Raw genomic sequence first — 13,086 nt, 5'->3', positions numbered from 1 at the left:
CAATGATCCCTGGAAACCAGACTCAGGTCTTCTGGAAAAGCACTAAGTGCTCTTAGCTGCTAAGCCACCCACACCACCCATTTCCTGTATGCTTCTTATTCAAACCATGAGGACGTCTAAGACTGTCCTTGTGTGTGACTGAAGACCATGGACTTACTACAGCCTTGGCTTGCTTCTCAACACCCAGCTACAGTACAGCACTTAGGCACTGAGCTTATGCTAAGCAGCGGCTGTTCACCGCATCCTGTCTCATGCATGAACACAGGCTCCTTCCATCTGCTTCTTCTGTGAATGGGTCAACGATGTTCCCGCAGAGAATTACAGCAATTACATAGAAAATAATGTGCTTGCTTCGAAAAGCCACACCTGGCTTTTGTGGCTGGGTAGTTATGACAGGTGCACATGATTTCTCTAAGAAGGTGAAGGTCTTCACTCGTCATTATTGGTAAGAAAAAGCCAGATGAAATCTCTTTCTACAGTTACCAAGAAAAATGCTTTGAAAGATAATGCCTGCTGTGCTGCTGTGCTGTGCTGTGCTGTGCTGTGCTGTGCTGTGCTGCTGTGCTGTGCTGTGCTGCTGTGCTGTGCTGTGCTGTGCTGCTGTGCTGTGCTGTGCTGCTGTGCTGTGCTGTGCTGTGCTGTGCTGCTGTGCTGCTGTGCTGTGCTGTGCTGCTGTGCTGTGCTGTGCTGTGCTGTGCTGTGCTGCTGTGCTGTGCTGTGCTGCTGTGCTGTGCTGTGCTGTGCTGTGCTGTGCTGCTGTGCTGTGCTGTGCTGTGCTGCTGTGCTGTGCTGTGCTGTGCTGTGCTGCTGTGCTGTGCTGTGCTGCTGTGCTGTGCTGTGCTGTGCTGCTGTGCTGTGCTGTGCTGTGCTGTGCTGTGCTGCTGTGCTGTGCTGCTGTGCTGTGCTGTGCTGTGCTGTGCTGCTGTGCTGTGCTGCTGTGCTGTGCTGTGCTGTGCTGTGCTGCTGTGCTGTGCTGCTGTGCTGTGCTGCTGTGCTGTGCTGCTGTGCTGTGCTGTGCTGTGCTGTGCTGCTGTGCTGTGCTGTGCTGTGCTGCTGTGCTGTGCTGTGCTGTGCTGTGCTGTGCTGTGCTGTGCTGTGCTGCTGTGCTGTGCTGTGCTGCTGTGCTGTGCTGCTGTGCTGCTGTGCTGTGCTGTGCTGCTGTGCTGTGCTGTGCTGTGCTGTGCTGCTGTGCTGTGCTGTGCTGTGCTGTGCTGTGCTGCTGTGCTGTGCTGTGCTGTGCTGCTGTGCTGTGCTGTGCTGTGCTGTGCTGTGCTGCTGTGCTGTGCTGCTGTGCTGTGCTGTGCTGTGCTGTGCTGCTGTGCTGTGCTGTGCTGCTGTGCTGTGCTGCTGTGCTGTGCTGTGCTGTGCTGCTGTGCTGTGCTGTGCTGCTGTGCTGTGCTGTGCTGTGCTGTGCTGCTGTGCTGTGCTGCTGTGCTGTGCTGTGCTGTGCTGTGCTGTGCTGTGCTGTGCTGTGCTGCTGTGCTGCTGTGCTGTGCTGTGCTGTGCTGTGCTGCTGTGCTGTGCTGTGCTGTGCTGTGCTGTGCTGTGCTGTGCTGTGCTGTGCTGTGCTGTGCTGCTGTGCTGTGCTGTGCTGTGCTGCTGTGCTGTGCTGTGCTGTGCTGCTGTGCTGTGCTGTGCTGTGCTGCTGTGCTGTGCTGTGCTGTGCTGTGCTGTGCTGTGCTGTGCTGCTGTGCTGTGCTGTGCTGTGCTGTGCTGTGCTGTGCTGTGCTGTGCTGCTGTGCTGTGCTGTGCTGTGCTGCTGTGCTGTGCTGTGCTGTGCTGTGCTGTGCTGTGCTGTGCTGCTGTGCTGTGCTGTGCTGCTGTGCTGTGCTGTGCTGCTGTGCTGTGCTGTGCTGTGCTGTGCTGTGCTGTGCTGCCTGGGGCCTTCATGAATTTAGAATGATAGTTGAGAAGCAAGGGTGCTGCTGCCAGAGCTACTGCTACTCCTGCCAGCTCTGCTGGGGGGGGGGGCATCGCTTATGAAGCCTAACGTCCTACGGCATTAGTGTCATCTGAAGAGTGGAAAAAAATTTTTTTTTATTTTTAAAATTTTTTTTTGTTTTTCACAACAGGGTTTCTCTGTGTAGCCTTGCCTGTCCTAGACTCACTTTGTAGACCAAGCTGGCCTCAAACTCACAGTGATCCACCTGCCTCTGTCTCCCTAGGGCGGGGATTAAAGGTGGGCACCACCACGCCTGGCTAAGAGTGGACATTTTTATTTTCATTTAACCTGTTTCCTCGCTCCCTGTAACCTACCCATTTTTCAAAGATAAGCACTCTTATTTACATGTTTGTGGGCCTTTGCTTCCCTTCCTTAATGATGTTTGGGTATAAGGTGTGTGTGTGTGTGTGTGTGTGTGTGTGTGTGTGTGTGTGTGTGTGTGTGTATCACATTTGTACATATATAAAGAGGGTAGAAGTCACCTCACTGTATTTCCTCAAATGTTCTCCAGATTTTTTATTTATTTACTTAATATTTATTTTGGGTTTTGTTTTTTTTTTTAGACAGGGTTTCACTGTGTAGCCCTGGATGTCCTGGAACTCACTGTAGACCTGGCTGGCTTTGAACTCAGAGATCCACCTGCCTCTGCCTCTAGACTGCTGGGGTTAAAGGTGTTGCACCACCACTGCCCAGCCTCTCCACCTTATTTTCTAAGACTTGTCTATATCACTTGGTACATTTGCCAATTGGGTCAGTCTGACTGGGCAACGACTCCCAGAGGCCATCCTGTCTCTACTTCCCAGCACTAGGATATTTGAATGCATAATACATCTGGATTTTTACATTTTAAAGTAAGAACTGCTCCAAGTAGACTCGTGGCCTTGAACACTTAATCCGTAGTTGGGGGTGCTGTCTGGGGGTGTGTGCGGAGGAAACAGAGCCTTTCTGAAGGAAGTACGTCATTGGGGAACGGACTCTGAGAGTCTATAGCCCCGCCTCACTTCCGGTTTGCGCTCTGTTCTGTGATTTGCCTGCGTCCTGCTCCGGCAGCCGGCTACCATGTCTTCCCCATCACTAAGGACTCCCATCCTGGAACTGTAAGCCAAAATGAACCCTTTATACCAGAAGCTCCTGTGAAAACTGCCCAGGGAGAAAAGCAATCAATAGTCCTACCCAGCTGTGACGCCTACAAGACATGACACGACCATCACAGCAGGATATCTTCAGAGGTGTAACAACAGCGCTCATACTGTGGCAGTAACCAGCAGGTAGCTAACTGGACTTACAGCCCAAACAATTGGGTGGAATTTATGCCCGGTGCCATAAGCCCAGCCAAGTACCCACAGTTAGTAAGGCCATGGAACTAGAGGATAGCCTGCCATTGTCACATTCCTGAACCAACACTCCTTCTTCCTTCTTCCTTCCTTCCTTCCTTTCTTTCTTTTCTTTTTCTTGAGAGACAGGGTTTCTCTGTGTAGCCTTGGCTGTCCTGGACTCACTTTGTAGACCAGGCTGGCCTCGAACTCACAAAGATCTGCCTGCCTCTGCTTCCCTGAGTGCTGGGAATTACAGGTGTGAACCACCACGCCAGGCTTCGATATTATTTCTAACTTCATTCTAAATGTTTATCCTATATCCACAAAAAAAGCACAGCTCTCTCATCCTTCATCATAGAGGCTCCTTTTTGTAGCAGAAGAGACCATTAGACCAAAACGCAGAGGACAATTGGCTGTCAGGTGCCTGCCCTGAACCCAGTGGAAAGAGCTTAACACGATCCCTCCACTTAAGTTTTAGGAAACATCACGGAAGCAGAGACAGAATATCATCAAAATATACAGAATGAAATTTCCAGTGAATTAGTAAAAATATTATATTAAAAAGAACATGAATCAGCCAGGCGGTAGTAGCGCACGCCTTTAATCCCAGCACTCAGGAGGCAGAGGCAGGCAGATCGCTGTGAGTTCAAGGCCAGCCTGATCTACAAAGTAAGTCCAGGGCAGCCAAGGCTACACAGAGAAGCCTTGTCTTGAAAGACAAAAACAAAAAAAGAAAAGAAATTTTAAAAAGTTATTTCTAGTAAAGTAGGATTATGTTAAAATTCGTGGAGATGTAGATCCAGCAGCCTCCAAAACTGACAAAGTGAGAAGCATGTGGAATCAGTAAAATAGAGGTTTTTGAGGGCACAGCCCTGCAGGCTGATGGCAGCTTGCCTCTCCCTGTGGCTGTGAGCAAGGCCCTGTGCTCTTGAGACAGAAGGGCACAGTTGGTCCGGGAGTACACAGCATGATGGACAAATATTGTCAAAAAATAGTTGGTGCTGCAGTTTTAAAATGTCTCAGAATCAATAATGTAGCTCCTGTTAAAACGGGCTAAGAAAAGAACTCGCAGGGAGGCTGTTGTGGTGCGGCAGAGAGCATCAGCACAAACACGAGCCTGCAGGAGGTCACCGCTTGTCCTAGATCCGCCTGTTGCCGTGCTGAGACACCCTGGCCATGGCAACTTGGAGAGCCAGGGATTCATTCAGCTTGCAGTTCCAGGTTACAATAGATTACGGTAGGAAACTCAGGAGCTCTCTGGTCACATGACATCTACAGTCAAGAGCAGATGGGGACACGAAGGATCCTTTGTGCTTGCTTGTGCTTAGGTGACTTTCCTCATTCTCCCACAGCTCAGGGTCCATCCCTTGAAGTGGTGCCACCCACATCTGGGGACGTGTCTTCTACATCAGTTAACAAGCAAGACAGTCCCCAGCGGACATGTGCAATGGGACATGCTAATGTAGATAATTCCTTTCTTTGTCCATGACTGTAGTGATTGTACGCTGTGGCAGTTGAGAGTTAAACCAACCAGCACACTGCTTCATCCTGAAGGAAGAGGTCAGGTCAGCCCACCTGCAGAAATTACACAAGACCATTACCCAGCTTTCACATCATGGGTGGTGGCCCTGGGTCTTGTTGGAGCAGCAAGGGAAGGAACACTAAAACTGAGTGACTAATGAGAACCAAATGGCTTTTGCATCCAATGAGAGGGCTGTGGAGCTGGTGCTATTTGTCAGGGAAGGCAGGGTGAGTCTCCTCAGTTATGACTGTGACCACATCTGTCATTGAAAAAGCTTCTGGGCGTGGTGGCGCACGCCTTTAATCCCAGCACTCAGGAGGCAGAGGCAGGCAGATCTCTGTGAGTTCAAGGCCAGCCTGGTCTTGGCGAGTCCAAGACAGCCAAGGCTACAAAGAGAAACCCTGTCTTGAAAAATCAAAAAAAAGAAAGAAAGGAAGAAAAATCTTCAGTGTAAAGGAAGATTAATTCAGAACACGGCTGTTCTAGCAAGAGATCACATCCAAACATCTTGTAGGTCTCTGCGATCCAGTTGGAATACAAACACACCTTTAATCCAGGGGACAGAGGCAAATAGATCTGAGTTCAAGGCCAGCTTGCTATAGAGCAAGTATCAGGTAACAAAAAGCTTGGAGGAAGGTAAGGTTAGTTTGCAGAAGGAATCACCCATATTTGAAAGTGATGCCTAATTGAGTGGCAGAAAAGGTGATGAATCAGAGAACATTTGACAGAATAGGATACGCCCAACTCTCACAAGGAGAGAGAGGAAAGGGAAGCTACTTAAGAGGCAGTTTTACAGAGAAGTAGTTTTACCAGGACAGTGATAGAGAGATAGTTGCAGAGAGAGAACTCAGGTGAAGACAACAGAGCCAGAAGATGAGAGCAGATTGCTGAGTTAGTCTGAGGCCGAGCAGAGCAAGTCTGTGCCGAGAGAGAAGCCAGATTGAACAAGTCAGCTGGGAGAGGAGTTTGAGCCAAAACAGCTGAGCTTAACCAGCAGCCCAGAGCTCAGAAAGAACTAGAAAGGGTGAGCTCATTAAGCAGTAAGTCCCAGAGGCTGAAAACATTCTAGGCCTAGGTTAGATTGTACAGAGGCTAGAAGCTTCCAGGACTAGGCCTAGGTTAGCAGAAGGACACAGTAAGCCTCACAGACAACAACTGAGCCAGGAGAATAAATGTTACTGTTACACTTCAGTCTTAACAAAACGAGGCCGCCTGGCCTGCCACGTGTGTAAGAGGGGAGCTACTGGAGCTGTAGGGAAGCTGCCTGGTTCATGACCCACACTGACTGACCAAGGTCCCACGCAGGATCATCACAGTGTCTCCTTGAATGTCACCAGGTCTCTGTTTTCCATCTGAATGGCTCCAGTCCCTGTGACCTCAGTCCTTACTCACCGAGTCCCTGCTTTCTGCAGTTACAGTGACATACATACGTAAGCAAGTATTGACTGTCCCGCACTGCAGAGTTGACAGTAATCCCTGGGGACATCCCTGGCTTTACTGGCTGCACAAACACAAGGACCTGAGTTTGGCCTCCACATGCGTGTAAAAAAAAAGCTCCTGTAATACAGACACTGCAGAGGTGACCCAGGGAGGGTTCCCTGGGGCTTGGCGGCCATCCAGGCTAGCCAAAGGTTCGGTGAGAGAAGCCGCTCCCAGAAAATGAGGTGAAGACAGATTGAGGATACCCACATCAACCTCTGGCTTCTAGAAGTTTGTACACACACTGTACAGGCAAGATTTACTCAGTGATCTTGAGGTTTATTCATAATAACTCTCTATAGCTAGTAATATTTAATCAGATTTTCTGATTAAAAAAAACAGATTTAAAGCACTTCCATTTAAAACTAACGTGATTTCAAGAGCATCTTTTTTTGTTTTGTTTTGTTTTTCAAGACAGGGTTTCTCTGTGTAGCCCTGGCTGTCCTGGACTCACTTTGTAGACCAGGCTGGCCTTGAACTCATAGTGATCCACCTGCCTCTGCCTCCCAAGTGCTGGGATTAAATAAGGCATTTGTGCCACCATGCCTGCCCTAAGAGCATCTGTTGTTAACTGTGGAGTTTGTCAGCTTCTAGGAATGGATCTGGTGGGGTCAAGATCAGTGAAGAGTAGACACAATTTAACCTTTGGGGGAAGCGTGTCCCGCTGAGCATACGACTGAATGAAAAGCAGGAGCCAGAGTGACAGTGGCGCAGCCCCAGCCCCAACCCCAGCCCCAGCCCCAGCGCCAGCCCCAGCCCCAGCCCCAGCTCCAGGCCCAGGCCCCGACTTCCTGTGTGCCCCAGGTTGCTGACAGGGAAGGGTTTTGTTTGCCTTTCCTTCGTGTGTCTCCTTCTCCTGACTGCTCTCTTACAGTCATCCTGTACACATTGGCTGCCATGATTGTGAAAAAAACCTTTGTTACACTGAACCAAAGTTATTGGCTGTGGTGAGATTTGTGGGATGAAAGCGAGATGGTGTGCACGGTCTACGGCAGGCATGGTGACCGGTGACTGCCGCCTCAGCCTTGACCAGTCTCACCACATAGCGTCCAGAAGGGGCTTCTGTCCCAGGGGCGAGGCTAAGTGTGGTTGTCGCAGCGATCTCGTTACAGGAAATGGGGCTGGAGAGAAATCGAGTCCTCAGCAGTGCCAATGGCTGGCCAGTGTAGGCTGCACTTTTCCCAAACCTGCTTTATATGGGGGTCTTTAAATGCTTACACCTCCCTTCCAGCCCACTTCCCCTAGATAGGAGAGAAAGGAGGTTTATGGGAACAGGGGAAGTAGACCTTGTTGGATTCAGTTCCTGGGAGTGATTCCCCTGGGGTAGTTGGTAGGATTTCAGCAGACCAGCAAATCCACCGGAGTTGCTGCTGGAACCTGGAGCAGCCTGAAGCTGGAGCCTCAGCCAGAGCCCAGAGCCTCCAAGCCTTCTCTAGAGCGGTTCTCTCTTGGAGTGTCTCTAAGTGACTCGATGAACAGCCAAACAGTACCAAGACCCAAAAAGTCCCAGCCTCTTGTTTTGGATGGACACACACACACACACACACACACACACACACACACATCCTCTCAGAGTCTGTACTAGGATGTTTTTCAGCTGGCAAAAACCAAGCCCTAGCATGAAGTGGTTCGACTTCTAAGTGGATAAACATCACCTGTTCTCTCACAAGTCTGTTCCCCATCCCACACTTGGGCTCAAACAAAAACATGTTTACATCCAATACCTATCCCACACATGGGATCAAAACAAAAACATGTTTATATCTACCACAGGCCAGCAGCGTATGATGCCTGTAAGTTCCACACCCCAAGCCTGGGCGGAAAGGAATGCCTGTAACCTCAGTTCCCAGGAGGATGAGGCAGGAGGATCACACATTCCAGGCCAGCCTGAGCTAAACTGTGAAGCTTTGTCACAAACAGTGCCACCCCACAAGCAAGGTGTCAGGCCCAAGTACACACAGGCCACAACCCATTGAGCTGCCTCTTTCCCTCAGTGCCCATCCAAGGACGACTTCTCTCGAGTGTGTGGCAAGGACAAGGAAACCATCAGTCCTGTGCGCTAGCTGAGCCGCCTCAGGGAACCAACGACAACAGGCGTCTGGAGCCATGCTCCAAGCTGACTCACAAGCCCAAGGGCCTCCAGGGGAGGCAAGAACTGGAAGAAATGAGCAAGAGAGAGGACGCAGGAGGTCAGAGGGCAAATGAAGCTGCTAGGTCTCTCCTGACCTTAATAGTGTTTGGGGAAAAAAAGAGAATCAGAGGGGAAACGTGTGTACAGGCCTGATCTGCGAACGTACAAGCCTTGTCAAGTGGCCAGCGTGACCCATCTAGTGCTGCAAGGTGAGATCAGCACGTTTCAAAGAGAGGAAGAGTAAGAGGGCATGAAGGAGACAGAAAGACAGACAGACAGACAGACAGACAGACAGACAGAGCACAAATGAGCAGGCAGCTGTTGGAGAGTCAACCCATCACAGGTTCTAGCTGAGTTTGCCGAGAGTGCTGGGCCCTCGCCGCTTTGATCTGGGGCTTCTCTCAGGGTCCTGTTTACAGAGAGCCATCTTGAGAGATGAGGTGCCATGTCCCACTGCATCTCCTTATTACTGCTCACTACCAAAACAACAGATTCTACGGGCAGCATTCTCTCCTGTGGGGCAACCCACGGATAGACATCACACAGGCTCACCCGTGGTGCCCTATAGGCCCTGCGGCCCAGGGACAAACCGCGTCAACACTGAATTACAGCTTACTGCTTTTGACACATGGGTCACGAGTATTTGTCTCTAACCCAAGTGTCTCGAAGCCTTCGTCAACATGGAGGAAGCTAACTTGGGGAAGTCTCAGACCCTTTCCAGCTCCTGATAGCAGAAGGTAGAACAAAGAGCAGGAACGGTAAGTCGGCCCCGGCTCTTCCTGAAGACTGGAAGCTGAGTGTCATGACCACCATCATGGCTCCCTCGACTGAGACGGGGCTTGCCACAGATGCCAGACGGGTTAGGGCCGTCAAGTTTTCACACTCACAGATTTCCAGAATGTTCTTTGTGGCCACATGCTGCCTTGGTTTAAATGCTTTTAGACTCACAAGCTCCCTGAAAATAAGAAAAATTATTGGCTCCTTGAGTATGAGTAAGTTATCTCTGTAGAAGAGACAGAAAGCTGCCCCCACATGATACACACTAATCACCATGTCCATCATTGTTGTTAGGGTACAGACCCAAAATTCAGAGGTTGGTCAGAAATGTTTAGCTCATATGGTCCCTGTCCTGTGAAAGAACTAACTCTGTCATGAGAAGGAGACCTTAGTCGCCATTTCTCCTGTTTGCCCTTTGGCCATGCGAGGTTGATGATTCCCTTCTCCTTGAAGGATGTGTGTCCTTCAAGGCATCGTGCTGGTGTCTGAATTACCACAGGTGCCAGCATCTTGACCTTGGACTTCCCAGCCTCCAGCACCGGGACTCAGCAACTCCCTGGACTTTGTGACTTCTTCTGTTTCAGGCTGTGTGTCATGCTATCAGTACCCCCACACACAAAGCCGTCACTCACCTGTCCCTACTCTTCCCCCACAGAGTGGTCCCATAGCAATGTCTATGAGCTGAGGAGACAGGGGCTAGGGGGTTAGCGGGGAAAGCGCTCACCGGGCATGCAGGAAGCCCTGGGTTCCACATCCAGCACCACATAAACAGTATGGCGGTACACACCTGTAATCCAGAACTGAGGAAGCAGAGGAAGGAAAATCAGGAGTTCAGGGCCATCCTCGGCTATATGCCAGGTTTTAGGTCAGCCTGGGCTAAATCAGAACCCATTTCAAGGAAAAAACAAAAATAATCAGGCCCAGAGTGCAACTCCAAGGTGTGCATCTGAAGTCCCTGCTATTGTGAGGGCAGAGGACAGAGGATCGCTTGAGCCCTGAAGTTTCCAGCCAACCTAGGAACATCACAAGACCATGTCTCAAACAAACAATTTTAAAACTCTGACGTGGGTTCTGACTGTCTCTTCTATGTGCTTCCTGACCGTACAGAATCCTACAGAGACACAGGTCCCGGCATTTTGGACAGAAATATGGCCATTTAGTTGTTTATTTGTTCGATGCATGTGGTTAACCACTAGGCCACAGGGCCCTCTTAGGAAACCTAACTTTAGGGCCGGGCGTGGTGGCGCATGCCTTTAAACCCAGTACTCAGGAGGCAGAGGCAGGCAGATGGATGTGAGTTCGAGGCCAGCCTGGTCTACAAAGTGAGTCCAGGACAGCCAAGGCTACACAGAGAAACACTGTTTCAAAAAACAAACAAAAAAACAACAAAAAAGGAAACCTAACTTTAACCCTTAGCTGTTTGCCTCATTGAACACAAGAAGTGAGACACTAGTTAACGATCAAAGTAGAAGCACGGCCCTGTGGTTTTTCTGTATTGCTCTCCCAGAGGCACAGCGCTGTTGGCTTGTCACTTCGGACTGCTGGGTCCATTCCCGGGGTACAGGTACAAAGACCCCAGGGTCTTCCCACTGTCAAGGGCAGTTCATTATAACTCCAGGATGTATGAGAGCTTGAAGGAAAAGTTTGGCAGTAATCATGAGATTTCGGGCTGGAGACATGGCTCAGTGGGTCAGAGTGGGCACTGTTCTTCCTGAGGACCAGAGTTTGATTCCCAGCACCCAGAACTAGAGACCCAGAAGGGTCTGACGGTGCTGTTTGTCTCTACAGCTGCCTGCACTCACATGCACACACCTACACAGACACACGCACATACACACCATTAAAAACAATAACAAGCCAGACATAGTGACGCATACTTTAATCCCAGCACACGGGACCGCTATGAGTTCGAGGCCAGCCTTGTCTACATAGTGAGTTCCAGGACAGCCAGTGTAAACGTAACTTTTATTCTCCTGGCTCAATTGTTATCTTGGAGGCTTACTGTGTCCTTCTGCTAACCTAGGCCTAGGCCTGGAAGCTTCTAGCCTCTGTACAATCTAACCTAGGCCTAGAATGTTTTCAGTCTCTGAGACTTACTGCTTAATGAGCTCACCCTTTCCTCTTTCTGAGCTCTGGGCTGCTGGTTAAGCTCAGCTGTTCTGGCTCAAACTCCTCTCCCAGCTGACTTGTTCAACCTGGCTTCTCTCTCAGCACAGACTTGCTCTGCTCGGCCTCAGACTAACTCAGCAACCTGCTCTCATCTTCTGGCTCCTTCTCATTGTCTGGCTCTGTTGTCTTCACCTGAGTTCTCTCTCTGCAACCATCTCTCTATCACTGTCCTGGTAAAACTACTTCTCTGTAAAACTGCCTCTTAAGTAGCTTCCCTTTCCTCCCTTTTTTGGTGAGAGTTGGGCGTATCCTATTCTGTCAAATATTCTCTGATTCATCACCTTTTCTGCCACTCAATTAGACATCAAGCATGGGTGCTTCCTTCTGCAAAAAAAACTTTACCTTCATTTGGGATTAAAGGCAGGTACCACCACACCTGGACCTATGCCTTTCTTTACCTGATACTTGCTCTATAGCAGGCTGGCCTTGAACGCAGATCTGCTTGCCTCTGTCTCCTGGATTAAAGCCATGTTTGCTTTCCAACCGGATCACACTGACCTAGAAGATCTTTGGATGTGATCTCTTGCCAGACAGCCATGTACTGAGTTAACATTCCTCAACAAGCCAGAGCCACACAGTTGGACCCTTGTTTTGAAAACCACAAAAACAAAAATAAATAATAAAAAAGTATTTTAATTAAAATAATCAGATACGCCGGGCACAATGATACACGCTTGTAATCCCAGCACTCGGGGAGGCAGAAGCAGACAGATCTCTGTGAGTTCGAGGGCAGCCTGGTCTACAAAGCAAGTCCAGGACAGCCAAGGCTATAAAAAGAAACCCTGTCTTGAAAAACTACTTTTTAAAAAAAAGTCAGAAAAACTCCCTTTCTTTCAAGGTGGAGTTTTCTTTCTGTGTTTTCCACGTCCGATCTGGAGCTGGGTGCATCCGTTATCTGGCTTGAGGTATCAAGGAAGGGGAAGGTATGCAACAGGTTTGGGAGCTTGGGCGGGGGGGGGGGGGGGGAAGAGAAGGGAGGAGGGGATGTGAGGAAGAGGAGCCAGAAGTGGTGGCCCTGGGAAGCAGAGAAGGAAGGAGCTGTTGGAAGAATCTTGGGCTTCTGCACAAATTTAATGAGATGCAGCAGGGCTGACTGGGAGTGTTGAGCCCATGAGAAGGACCCCCATCTCTCTCTGTAACCAGTCTGCATTCTTTCTCCCCCCTTTTTGGTATTTTGAGACAGGGTTTCTTTATTTTATTTTATTGGTTTTTTTTTTCTTTTCTTTTAAAAAAAAAGATTTATTTGTATTGGTGTTTTGCCAGCATGTATGCCTGTGAGAGGGTGTTGCATCCTCTGGAACCAGAGTTGCAGTTACAGACAGTTGTGAGCTGCCATGTGGGTGCTGGGAATTGAACTCAGGACCTCTGGAAAAGTAGCAAGTGCACTTACCACTGAGCCATCGCTCCAGGCCCATTTTATTGTTTGTTTATTTGTTTGTTTGTTGAGACAGGGTTTCTCTGTGTAACCTCGGCTTTCCTGAACTCTATATGCCAGGCTGGCCTTGAACTCACAGTGATCCGCCTGCCTCTGCCTCCGGAGTGCTGGGATTAGAGGCGTGCGCCACCACGCCCGGCTCCACGCCCGGCTCCAGTCTGCATTATCTTTCGTGTGTGTTCAGTTCCTGGCCAGGAACAGCCAGTGCAAGTGTGGCCTTGGCAGGATGCAATGTTGAATTCTGAGTGCAACAGCCAAGGACGTGTGTGGATTGAACTCACCGCAGACACACATCACTCTAGTGTTGTGGTCACA

The sequence above is a fragment of the Acomys minous genome, assembly GCF_964271855.1.
Source record: "Acomys minous genome assembly, chromosome: 13".
In the NCBI taxonomy this organism is placed as follows: Eukaryota; Metazoa; Chordata; class Mammalia; order Rodentia; family Muridae; genus Acomys; species Acomys minous.
The sequence above is the reverse complement of the archived record's forward strand: the minus strand, read 5'-3'. Positions refer to the sequence as shown.